The following is a 12694-nucleotide window of genomic DNA, read 5'->3' on the forward strand; positions in this document are numbered from 1 at the left end:
AAAAATTGGACTTCTTGAATCCAAAATTCACATTTGGAGAACTTTGCATACAACTTCTCCTTTTTCAAAACTTCTAGCACTTCACGCAGATGCTTGTCATGCTCCTGCTTGCTTTTCGAATAGATCAAGATATCGTCTATGAATACTATCACGGATTTATCAAGGTATGGTTTACAAACCCTGTTCATCAAATCCATGAAAGCTGCTGGGGCATTGGTTAGTCCGAACGGCATAACCAAAAATTCATAGTGTCCATATCTTGTTCTGAACGCAGTCTTCTCGATATCCTGCTCTCTCACCTTTAGTTGATGGTATCCTGACCTAAGATCGATCTTCGAGAAATAGCTCGAACCTTGCAATTGGTCGAACATGTCATCGATCCTCGGCAACAAATACTTGTTCTTTATCGTCGCTTTATTCAGCTCTCTGTAATCGATGCACATTCTCATGCTCCCGTATTTCTTCTTTACAAACAACACAGGGGCTCCCCAGGGTGATGAACTAGGTCGAATGAAACCTTTGTCCAATAACTCCTGAAGTTGTGTCATAAGTTCTTTCATTTTGGTTGGTGCTAATCGATACGGTGCTTTTTCTATCGGCGTCGTTCCTGGTAACAAGTCGATACGAAACTCCACTTGTCGATCAGGGGGCAATCCGGGAAGATCTTCGGGAAAGACTTCCGGATATTCACACACCACCGGAATATTCTGCACCTCATTCTTTTCCTTCTTAGCATCGATCACGAATGCTAAATATGATGTACACCTCTTGGCCAAACACTTTCTGGCTTTCATTAGGGAAATGATTCCAGAGTTTACTCTGCGTTTGTCTCCATACACCATAAACGACTCTTTCCCTGGCGGGTTTACTTTTACTATCTTCTTCTTACATAATATCTCGGCATCATTGGCGCTAAGCCAATCCATTCCTAAAACTATGTCGAAACCATTTAACTCGATAAGCAATAGTTCCTTGTGGAACTTATTCCCATCCAAGTCAATGAGGATGTTTTTCATACGATGGCTAACAGGTACAAACTTGCCACTAGCAATCTCGACTATTATAACATTAACTAGTCTATCTACAGGCAAATCTAGTTTTCTACCAAATTCATGCGAAATAAAGGAGTAATTGGCTCCAGAATCAAACAAAATTTGGGCAGGCAATTCGTTTACGAGAAAGGTACCTGAAGCGACATCGACTTCTTCTTTTGCAGCCTCAACTGTCATCTGAAAGGCTCTCGCCTTCGGCTTTGGTGGTAGATTGGGATTTACTGCATCCTTCCTCTTTGGACAGTCTTTAAAAACATGCCCTTCTTCATGGCACTCAAAACATACCCTCTTGTCAGACGGACACACGTTGGCATAATGCCCAGTCTTTCCACATTTGTAGCAAGTCACCCACTCACTACATTTCCCAGAGTGCTTTTTCTTGCACTTCTCACACCATTTCACTTCACCTCCTCCTCCTCCAAACTTCTTAGACTTAGAAAATTTTCTTTTCTTGTTGGAACCTGAAGTCCCTTCAAATTTTCTCTTTTCACCAACTTCTGCCCTCTCCAGACCCTTCTCTCTGATCTGAACCTCAACATTCTTAGCAGCCCAGATGGCGACTTTCAAAGTGATTGTTTGCTTAACCATCGGACCAAAGTCCGCTGGTAATCCGAGGGCAAACTTGTTGACCTTGGAGAGTTCAGTTGGAACTAGATGAGGAACGAGCTTCATCTTTTCCGTAAAACTAGCAGCGTATTCAGTAACGCTCATCTTTCCCTTCTTTAAATTCTGGAACTCATTATTAATTTCCAGAAGATCCTGCTCAGAGCAGTACTGTAATTTCAGTTGTACCACAAAATCTTCCCAAGACATCTTGCTAGCTTCTCCCTTGGGCATCGAGTCAGCTAGTAACTTCCACCAGCTCAACACACCAGACTTTAACAGAGGAATTGCAAGTGCGGTCTTTTTTTTGTTGCTGCACTCACAACTTTCAAACATCGTCTCCATTTCGGAGATCCAATTCATGACTTCCATCGGTGTCGGACTTCCAGATAGACACATCGGTTTAGATGCCATGAAATCTTTGTATTTGCATCCGCGCCATCAACTCCTCCATCCTGGTTGTTTTGTCTAACTATCGGTGGGTTGGCTTGACCAAGAGTCCCACTGTAGTTCCCTCCTACTGATTTCCCTTCATTCAATACGGGCTGTTCAACGGGTATCGTAGTTTCTTCCCTATTATGTTGTAGTAATCGCCTTGTCTCCTCCATCTGGCGATCTAACATCATCTGCATCATTGCTTGTACCCCAACCATCGTCATTGGCTCAGGTGCAGCTCCTACAACAGGTACTTGCTCAACTACTTGAGGTTGAGGTTGTTGATCCCTGTTTCCGTTTGCATTTGCAACTCCACTACGAGTTCGTGCCATTACAATCTATATACCGAATAAGGCGAATTTAGGTCTTTATCCTCGATAGGTATTTAAATTCCCTTATCACTCCGAAATGTTTACATGTTAGTTCTAATCTCGTAATCATACGCTTAGAATCCTACACACATAAGGTTTCCAAATCCGGTCGGCAACAGACCATAGATCCGAACAAATAATGGCATATATGGCAAACATATAACATTTAGCACGTAAAAGCATTTTAGGCATCTTTCCTAAAATAAACTAGTGCCTGTGTCTAAAATATGGAAGACACTCATCTCACAATCATCACTTAGCATTCTAAGTTTAAGTCTAGAAATTCTACAATTTCTTAGTTCGCTTAAACTAATGCTCTGATACCAACTGTGACATCCCCTAATTTCTCGGCCAGAAAAGACCGATTTAATTTATGCTTTTCAAAATAAAATCAGAGAAATCTTTTTAAAAGATGTTGCGGAATTGGTCCTCAATACAAAATATGATAAAAGTTTGTCAAAACCTTTCTTCAAGAAATATATAATTTCATTTCATATCAAAACCTCGGGATGTCATGTTCCGATATAGATCAAAAGCATAAACAAGACATTATAAGCCTTTCAACAGTTATTTACAACTACTGGCCTATAATCCAAAAATCTCTCATCGTCCTCCGACTATGCTCGGGGTCCACTACCTGTAACATAAAAAGCTGAGTGGGTCACGCTTGGGACCCTGGTGAGCATATAGGGTTTTCAACCCACAGTAATAATAAACTTCTTAAGTTCATTAATCAACAATAACCCTGATTACCTATTTCCCGTTATCCTCACTTTACGTCCCTAAACACTTATCACAAGGGACCTAGCCTAAAGAATATCATCGAGATGGACACTACTGCTAAGGGTTTTCCTTAGCCATACATGTCCTAAAGGCAACCATGAGGGGGATAGAGTACAGCGAATGAACACCCAAGTTCATTAACACCTACAGGTTGCGGGCCTGCTAGCGTTTCCACTGGACTGTCTAGAAAGTCCGTGGTCGTCATCCAAACTCCGCTAGATGACTGGATCACAAATCACATCGAGGCCTATCATCATTTTATCTCATCACACATCAACTATCTACCCATGTTTTACCCAACATATTTGTAGATAAAAATACATATACAGTTTAAAACTTGTATAAAACATCAATTCAACAGTCACCTCAGTTAAACAATTAATATAATTACACGTAGCACGTATTTCATATAAAATACTTCATATCTAGCTGTAAGATGAAGGTGACTATACACTCACTTGATTTGATGAAAATCGGGCAGCAACTCGTTTCCTAAAACGTTCGTTTCTAATAAAATCGGGAGTTTTATTCAGAAACCGGGCTCTGCGAGGGTCAGGCTTCGAAACCGAAAAGATAAATTTTACGGGCTTCTCGGGCTCTTCGTGGCGTATTCCGGGGGTTATAATCAATACCGGGGCTTTGGGGGATGTTAATATGAAGAAAATATGAAGAGAGGGGCTAAAAGTGGCAAAATTCAGAAAGTAACCGAGAAGGCTCGCAAGCCCTCTATTTATAGGAGTCCGAACCTGCTGATCTAATGGCTGAGAAGTCTCCACGCGTCAGCAGATCCGAAGGCTCGCAGGTGGCTCGCACGTGACTGCGCATGCGAGGGCCTCGGTGTCACCTCCTGATTGGACCGAGGTCTAGTCCGAGGTAGGGTGGGTTCGTGGCATCATGCGAAGGCTCGGACACGAGGAAGAGGACACGCGTCAGATTCTCACTGGAGCGCTTCGGATGACTCAACAGCTCGGATGACTCAGCAGAATTTTGGACACGCGTCGAATGCGAGGCGAGGACACGTGGCCGAAGTCCACGTATGCGAGATTTCTCGATTTTGGGGATTTTTCTCGATTTTCGCGCCAAAACTTCTAAAATCCATAACTTTTGCATACGAGCTCTGTTTTTGATGTTCTTTATATGCATGCGTAGGTAAAATTACGCTCTACAACTTTCGTTTAGACTTCGTCGGCTAATTTTGATTTTAATTTTTATATTATTATTTTTAACATATCGGGACAGGAAATCCGTTAAAAATTCATAACTTCTTCATCCGACGTCCGTTTTCGTCTGTCTTTTTACCGTTGTGCTACTATTGACGAGACCTTTGATTCTCGTTTAGGTCATGTCGGCTAAAAATCACTCGATCTAAAATTTGAGTTTTTAGCTGTCTACTGCTAAGCTGAGACTTCGAAAAATCATAACTTCCTCATACGAAGTCAGATTTGGGCGTTCTTTTTATACCTACTCTCGGTTTAACGAACACTATGAGTTTAGTTTAGGTCACTAAGGCTAAAAAGTAGTTTATCAAAAACTCACTTTTTACGACATTCGGCCCCGTGCCGGTTTTGTCGCGACACTTCGACAGGTCATAACTTCTTCGTTATAACTCGAATTTCAGTATTCTTTATATATCTGTAATCCTTGTCACGCCCACTACAAGTTTCTTAATAGATATCGGCTTTATCTAATATTTATTTTCGACGCTCATTTTTATTCTTAATTAATTAAACCCTAATAATTAAGCATAAAACACATAATTCACATAATATTCACATAATTCCTTTTCATTTCTTCAAAATGAGTTACAAAGGTTAACCTAGACTATAATGTCAATATTAATGCCTAGCCTAGAAACACGGGCATTACAGTTTGCATGGATGTAACCCTAGATTTTTCCACACTATAAAAAGAACCCATAGTCACCAAAATCGGCCCTATGCATTCTAAGAAGAGTGATAAACGTTTTTGTGTGCTAAGTAGCCTCTCTCTCAAGTCCTCCTTTGTTCATGGTGTTTGTGAACCATTTGAGGCATCACATTTGTGGTGCTAAGTTCTTAAAGGCCAAAATTACAAGCTATAACAAAGAGGTAATTCCATAACTCAATTCTATGTTGTTTATGTCAATTTTATGCTAGTTGTAGGCTTAATGCTTTGGAAACAATATTGCATGTATAATTAGAGAAAACATAGATACAAAGCATTTAGGGTTGTATGTGCACCATAGGATGTTGTAGTATACTAAAACACAACATGAACGTGGAAGGAGCATTGGTGAGCTCAAACGGCATCACCACAAACTCATAGTGACCATAGCGAGTCTGAAAAGCTGTCTTCGGCACGTCGTCGTCCCTGACTCACATCTGGTGCGAACCTAATCGTAGGTCAATCTTGGAGAAGCAAGATGCACCCTGTAGCTGGTCAAATAGATCATCAATCCTCGGGAGGGGATAACGGTTTTTCACCGTTACCTTATTCATCTCTCGGTAATCTATGCACATCTGATGTGACCCGTCCTTCTTCTTCTTCACAAACAAGATCAGGGATCCCCATGGCGAACTGCTCGGCCTGATAAATCCCTTGTCTAGCAGCTCCTGCAGCTGTGTAGACAACTCCTGCATCTCGGGAGGAGCCAATCGATACGGTGCCTTGGCTATCAGAGCCACACCAGGAATTAGGTCAATCCTAAATTCTACCTGCCTCTCCAGAGGTATCCCAGGAAAATCCTCCGGGAATACGTCCGGGTACTCCCGCACGATCAATACATCATCAACGGTCGCCTTACCCTTATCTCGGGTATCCATAACATAGGCGACATAACCTGCGCAACCCTGCTGAAGGTAGCGCCTCGCTCTCGCTGCTGAACATAGGGTCGGTCCACCCTGCATCCTCTCGCCCTGAATAACTAACCCTCCCCCACTAGGAGTCCGAACTCTCACCAGCTGCTGATCGCAATCAATCACTGCTCCATTAGGACTCAACCAGTCCATACCCACAATAACCTTATTCCATCTCAGGGGAATGGGGACCAAATATACTGAAAACTGCTTGTCGAACAACTGCAGTGTACACCCTCGATGAACTCTGGAAACCCGAACGATCCTATCATCTGCTATCTCTACATCCAGTGGATAGTCTAGCTCCCCCGGAGCTCCAACAAATCGCTTGCTAAGCACGAGCGATACAAAAGACCGGGTAGCTCCCAAATCGAACAATACCAGAGTAGATATACCGTTCACTAAGAACGATCCTATAACGAAACACATAAACATGAGTGACAATAAATATAAATAAAGAGAGAATGAGAAGATACATACCCGTAACGACATCAGGAGCTGCACGTGCCTCCTCTCCTGTCAACTGGAAGGCTCTGGTCTTCGCCACTAGCGCCTCTGTCCGGCCCTGACGGCCGTCTGTAATCCTCAACGTAGCAGGGGCGGGTGCCGCCACCTTCCCTACTGCTGCTAAAATCGGACACTAGGAACTCTTGTGGCCCCTCTTATTGCACTAAAAGAAAATTAGATCAGATACAGTGGCGGTGGTGGTAGCAGTGCAATCCCTGCTAACATATCCAGTTCGGCCGCACTTGAAGCAGCTCGAACTACACACGATGCATGTGCCCTCGTGCATCCTACCATACTTTCCCCAGCGGCCTTGGCCCTGCTGGCCCTTCCCTCGGGAATCTACCTTCGGATTTTTGCCCGATCCCTCCACGCCAGACACCGTCTCTGGCTTCCTCTTCCTCTCCATCTCTATATCAATCTCTCTCACGAGCCCTAGCTATCATATCCTCCAACGTCTTACAGTTGGATCGGCTCACAAACTGTCTAATGTCTCTCCTCAACATCTCATGATATCGGGCCTTCTTTATCTCCTCGTTCGTCACGTACTTCGGAACGAGAAGGGCCCTCTCCCTAAACATGGCGGTGATCTCCGTCACCTTCTCAGTCGTCTGCTGGAGATCCTAGAACTCCCTAGCAAGCTGTTGTACCTCGATCACATGTGAGAACTCGGCCCTGAACCTGGCCGAAAAGTCACTCCAAGTCATAGCATCAAGAACTGCATCATTACCAATGGCATGTCTGACCTCCTCCCACCAGTCACGTGCTCTGTCCTTCAGAAGACAGGAAGTTAGTCGGACCTTGTCCCCATCGGGATATCTGCTCGTACGGAAGGCGTTGGCGACATCAGCCAACCACCTGCTGCTAGCAATGGGGTCCCGAGCCCTATGGTATTCTGGAGCTCCACATGCTCGAAACTCCCTGAAAGTCATTGTGCGTGCCCCTAGCATGGCCGCCATATCAGTGCGGAAAGCACTCAACCTCTTGTCAGGAATCTCCAGGATACCCTCCTTAACTGTGCCGAAGATCACATGAGTCTGGTCTAAAATATTGCGCGTGATCTCAGATGAGATGAACTCCCTCATCTGGTCATCTAGCTTCCCGGCTCCAAAGCCTAAGCCTGATCCCTCACCGGCTCCCGAAGTGCCAATTGGTCTAGTGCGTAGCGTCACCATTCTGAAAATACACAATAACAAACATCATAATACTCATCATAACTCGAGGGATCACACACACTACAAGTTCCCTGGATTCATCTAAGCCTTCCTTGATTCAAGTACGGATCCTCTGCTTTCAGTAGTACGGGCCCATACTACCTTCCACATATACCCGTACTTTCCTCAAGAACTGCCTTGACTTCACCAAGTCCCTTCTACTACTACTGCTGTTCTCATGCTAATCTCATCCTAGGCTTGCCCTAGGGTAATCACCAACTCACTCTCCGCCATCAGCTACATAAGAAGTCCCTGCTATCTCTCCTAACTGGCTTACGAATACCATTACATATCACTAAGAATAGATAATTCTTTGAATGAGAGGTCCTACCCTACAACCGTTGGACTCAGACAAGAGCTGCGAAATAGAGCTAGACCTAACCTTCTGAAATTATTTAGTCCTCATAATATGTAACTTAACATATTCGTTTACTAGTTAGTTAAAGATAACTAGGACTCCTAAAAGCACAAATCAACCAGCATTCGAGCATTGAGTAATCATAATCATGCGTATCCTATTCAGGCCATCATATTACTGACTAATCAGTTCTAGCATACAGTTCAATAAGCTCATACAGCAGGCATATAAGGCATCCGTCCTAGATCCTTAGCTCTAAACTAGCATGTAGTCCTCATATACATTATAACAGGAATACAAGGCATCATTACTGGATCCTTAGCCCTAATCTAGCATGCAGTTCTCATAATCATATCATAACATAATCTTGTATGGGTAATTTGGGATTACTTACTTGAGCTCGGCTGATTGCTTGCACCACACCTTTTTTCTCTTTTCAAATTCCTTTTTATAAAAATGGTTTATCTTTTAAAAAAACTTTATACCAAGCCCTTAGTTTGAGTTTAGACACACCCAAGAGTGTGTCTGAATCCCTCAAACCAAGGCTCTAGTACCAACTTGTAACATCCCAAAAATACAGTCCAAAAATTTCATTTTTAATTCATAAATAAAACCATAGTAACTCAAATCATTTCAAAAAACATAAGTGATAATATCTTAAAACATCATATAAAAACACTGTATTAAGATCACATGTCCAAATATCAGAGTAAATCATCCCATGCTAAACGCTGTGGTGTGTACAATGCAGTCATCCCGAGCTCTTCCCCTTGCTAGTGGAAGTACCTGAAACCAAAACTGTAAATTGTAAGCACGAAGCTTATTGAGTCTCCCCAAACTACCACACACCATACACATAACATGCAACTAGGAGATACGGGCCCCGCCCACACTCAATGAGATACGGGCCCCATGCACACTCAACTACTATGAGATACGGGCCCCGCCCACACTCAGCTACTATGAGATACGGGCCCCGCCCACACTCAGCTACTATAAGATATGGGCCCCACCCACACTCAGCTACTATGAGATACGAGCCCTGCCCACACTCAACTACTATGAGATATGGGCCCCGCCCACACTCAGCTAGTCATGAAAATACATACAGGTATCACACAGACAACAAGTATAACTAAACATATAAATCTGTACCATATCAGCTACTATGAGATACGGTCCCCGCCCACACTCAGCTACTAATCATATCACATATACGGGCGGAGCTTGGTGCCGTAGACCCGTTGCTACTGAAGGAAACTCACCTTAATGTTGTGAATAGCTGAAAGTCCCTGCTCTGCAACCAGCTCTACTCACACCCTATACAGAAAAACCTCTTTGTTAACATTCCATACTCAAAACCCCTTCATGGGTCAACCTTGGTCAAAGTCAAAGTCAACATCCTGGGTTGACTCAAATCGCCGAGTTGGTCCATCAACTCGTCGAGTTCCATGAATCATGAACCCTGAAATCACAATCTCACTCGACGAGTTCTTTCACAACTCGTCGAGTTCCTTTTATCTACAGAATCATGACTTCTCCAATCAACTCTTCGAGTCATCCTTGAGCTCGTCGAGTTTTGCCTTTAACAGAATCGGGACACTTCGTCCCAACTCGTCGAGTTCCTCTATGGACTCGACGAGTTCTTCAGTCTGTTAAGCCATCTTAATAGATTAAGCCCCTAATCTTCAGATCCAAGCCCTATACTCCACCTATACACTGAAATTGTCCTTTTAAGGGTAAAGTTTCCAACTTTACCCGTTAATACCCTTCATTGAAGAATCTAGCTAAAACCCTAACTCTTTAGGACCTAGATCTTGGTCCATAAGTCATTCATACTCCAAACTAAAGCATACTAACAGAGATCTAGACCCTAAACGCTACATGAACACGTAAAGCTTCCTCCTTTCACTCCATGCATGGCCTTTTGGAGCTTAAAAGGACAAAATGACATCCTATAGCTTGCATGGGGATTCAATGGCCATAAATTTTGCACCTTTATGCCATGAAAGCCCTCCATGATTCTAGATCTGATGGTTCACCCACTTGGGACGTCCATAACCCAAAGATCAAGCTTCTTGGACCAAAACCCCATAAAATGATAATAAAGAGATCTAAGAAGTTACTAAGCAAGTTTGAGACTTGCTTACCAGAAAATGATGAGAATGAAATGGAGTCTATGGATCTACTAGCTTCCTCTTGAATCTTCAAGCTTCTTTTTCTTCCACAAGCTTCAAACAAACAAAACTCTCTCAAGAATGGCTTAAAAACTCACACAAAGTATTAGAATTTCTGAATCTAGGGTTTGGGACTTGGAGGCTGTAAATGAGGTTGGCATAAGGGGATTAAGATGCTTAAATAGGGTGCAAAACCCCGAAATTGGGTTTCACTCTGGCAGTCCTAATCACCGAGTTGAGGCTTCCAACTCATCGAGTAGACTTCAAAACCCGCGTCCAAATCCATTCACTACTCGACGAGTTTGGGCCTCCAACTCGTTGAGTTCCTACATAAAAATGAATAATTTATAGATTAAATACATACCAGGAACTTGGTGTTACACTTAGACTCAAGGTTGTAAAAAACGCTTGACGTTAGCTAGTTGGTGGACTGGGGTTAAGCGATTAATCGGCTAGGCGGAGATTAATCGGGGACCATTAATTGCTAATTTGCTGAATTTTAAAAAATTAAATATGACTAATATCATATCAAAGTTCATAAATACCACTAATATCATAACAAAATACGTTAATATGATTAATACAACACTAATCATGCCTCAAATAGTTTCCATTGAGATAAAACTTCTTCAAAATGTTAAAATTTCATCGTTTTATACTTTTTCACTAATTATGTATGTAGGGATTAATCGCTAGACGCCCTCTAATCGGTCGAGTAGCGCTTAGGGATTAATCGGGACCTAGTCGGGATTTTTACAACAGTGCTTAGACTTAAATCTATATAAAGGCTCAATGTGGTAAAAACAAATTGTTGATCACCAACTTGGACATTAGTTTGATAAAATAATGAGTAATACATGAGGGTGAGTTGTATACTCTTAATGAAGCATTCCTTTGGTCATCAAAAGAGCTTCACCTATGTAGATACTAGGAGTGGTGCCGATATAATGTGAGCAAATATTAATTTTGATTTTGTAGCTATCTATGAAACTGGGATGACCACACAGCCATAAAAGTGCTCCCTTGTTCATGAACATGAAAGGATTGATCATGTGTGTTATTTCTGTGAGTCTTACTTATATAATCATGGCTCAAATGCTTTAAGCTGCCTTTGATTCTATTAGATTTCTTGAGAGGTATACATTAAGTTAAGGTTCAAAGTGAAAACTACATTGATGTAGGCATGATTAGTCACGTAACTGTGATAAATCCTAAGTGGGGGATTGTTGGAGCATATGTGGTATTTATCACTTGTTTAATGGCGGTGGATAGTATGTTTTAGCAATATATCCCACATTGTTGGGTGAAGAAAATTTTGATGGGTTTATTACTTGAAAAACAATTTGGAGGGAACACAAAGGTGACTCGGTCTAGGGGGTTTTTGTGGATATTATATAGTTAAAGGACTATATATTAATAATAAAATACTAGAAATTAGCACTTTACACCTTTGCACATGCACATAAAACTTTGTTACATTTTTGGTCCATGAAAGTAACAAACATATAAATTTTATGTTTGTTAATTGTCTGTTAATAGTTTTCAGTTATTTTGGAGGGAAACCGAATAACGAGGTTTTTTTCTTGAACCATTGTAACTGTTTATGAAGAGTTGTAACTGTTGGAATTCATTGCTATAAATATGTGATGTTTGCCTCCAACTTTTTGTTTTCAATTTCGTATTTTATGTTCTTCACTTACATAATTCACAGAAAATGGTTTTCATCATGATTATGAGAGAGAATTGTAGGATCATTGCCTACATTCTCTAAATTCGAGGTGTGGGTAAAAGTAGTGGTTGTAATGTTAAAGCATGAAATGAGTAACATATCGAAAGGTGCACATGACTATACACACGTATATAGAAGGTATAAGTTGGTGAAAATGTAGATAATCATGTAAAGTAGACGTGCAAAAAAAACGAAGCGAAAAAAACAACGTTCTGTGCCCGAAATGTCGAAAATAAACAAAATATGACGGTAATCCATAGGAAAATAGCAACAGACAATTGACGGATAGCTGATTCCGTCGGTAAGTTAGTAATTACCGACATATTATCAACGGAAATGGAAATTCGTCAACTTTCTGTCGCTATTTTCATACGGATTACCTACGGATTTTGCTTATTTTTGACATCTCGACCACCGAACGTCGTTTTTTTCGCTTTGTTTTTTTCCACCTCTACTGTACATGATTATCTACACTTTCATCAACGTATACCTAATATCTATGTGTGTATGGCCGTGTGTATCTTTCGATCTGTTACTTATTTCATGCTTTAACAGTACAATCACTACTTTTACCCAAAAAATACACATACATACACACATACATATACATATATACACACATATACATACATAC

This window comes from Lactuca virosa, chromosome 7, assembly GCF_052849685.1.
Source record: "Lactuca virosa cultivar CGN04683 chromosome 7, Lactuca_virosa_CGN04683_v6, whole genome shotgun sequence".
Classification (NCBI taxonomy): Eukaryota; Viridiplantae; Streptophyta; class Magnoliopsida; order Asterales; family Asteraceae; genus Lactuca; species Lactuca virosa.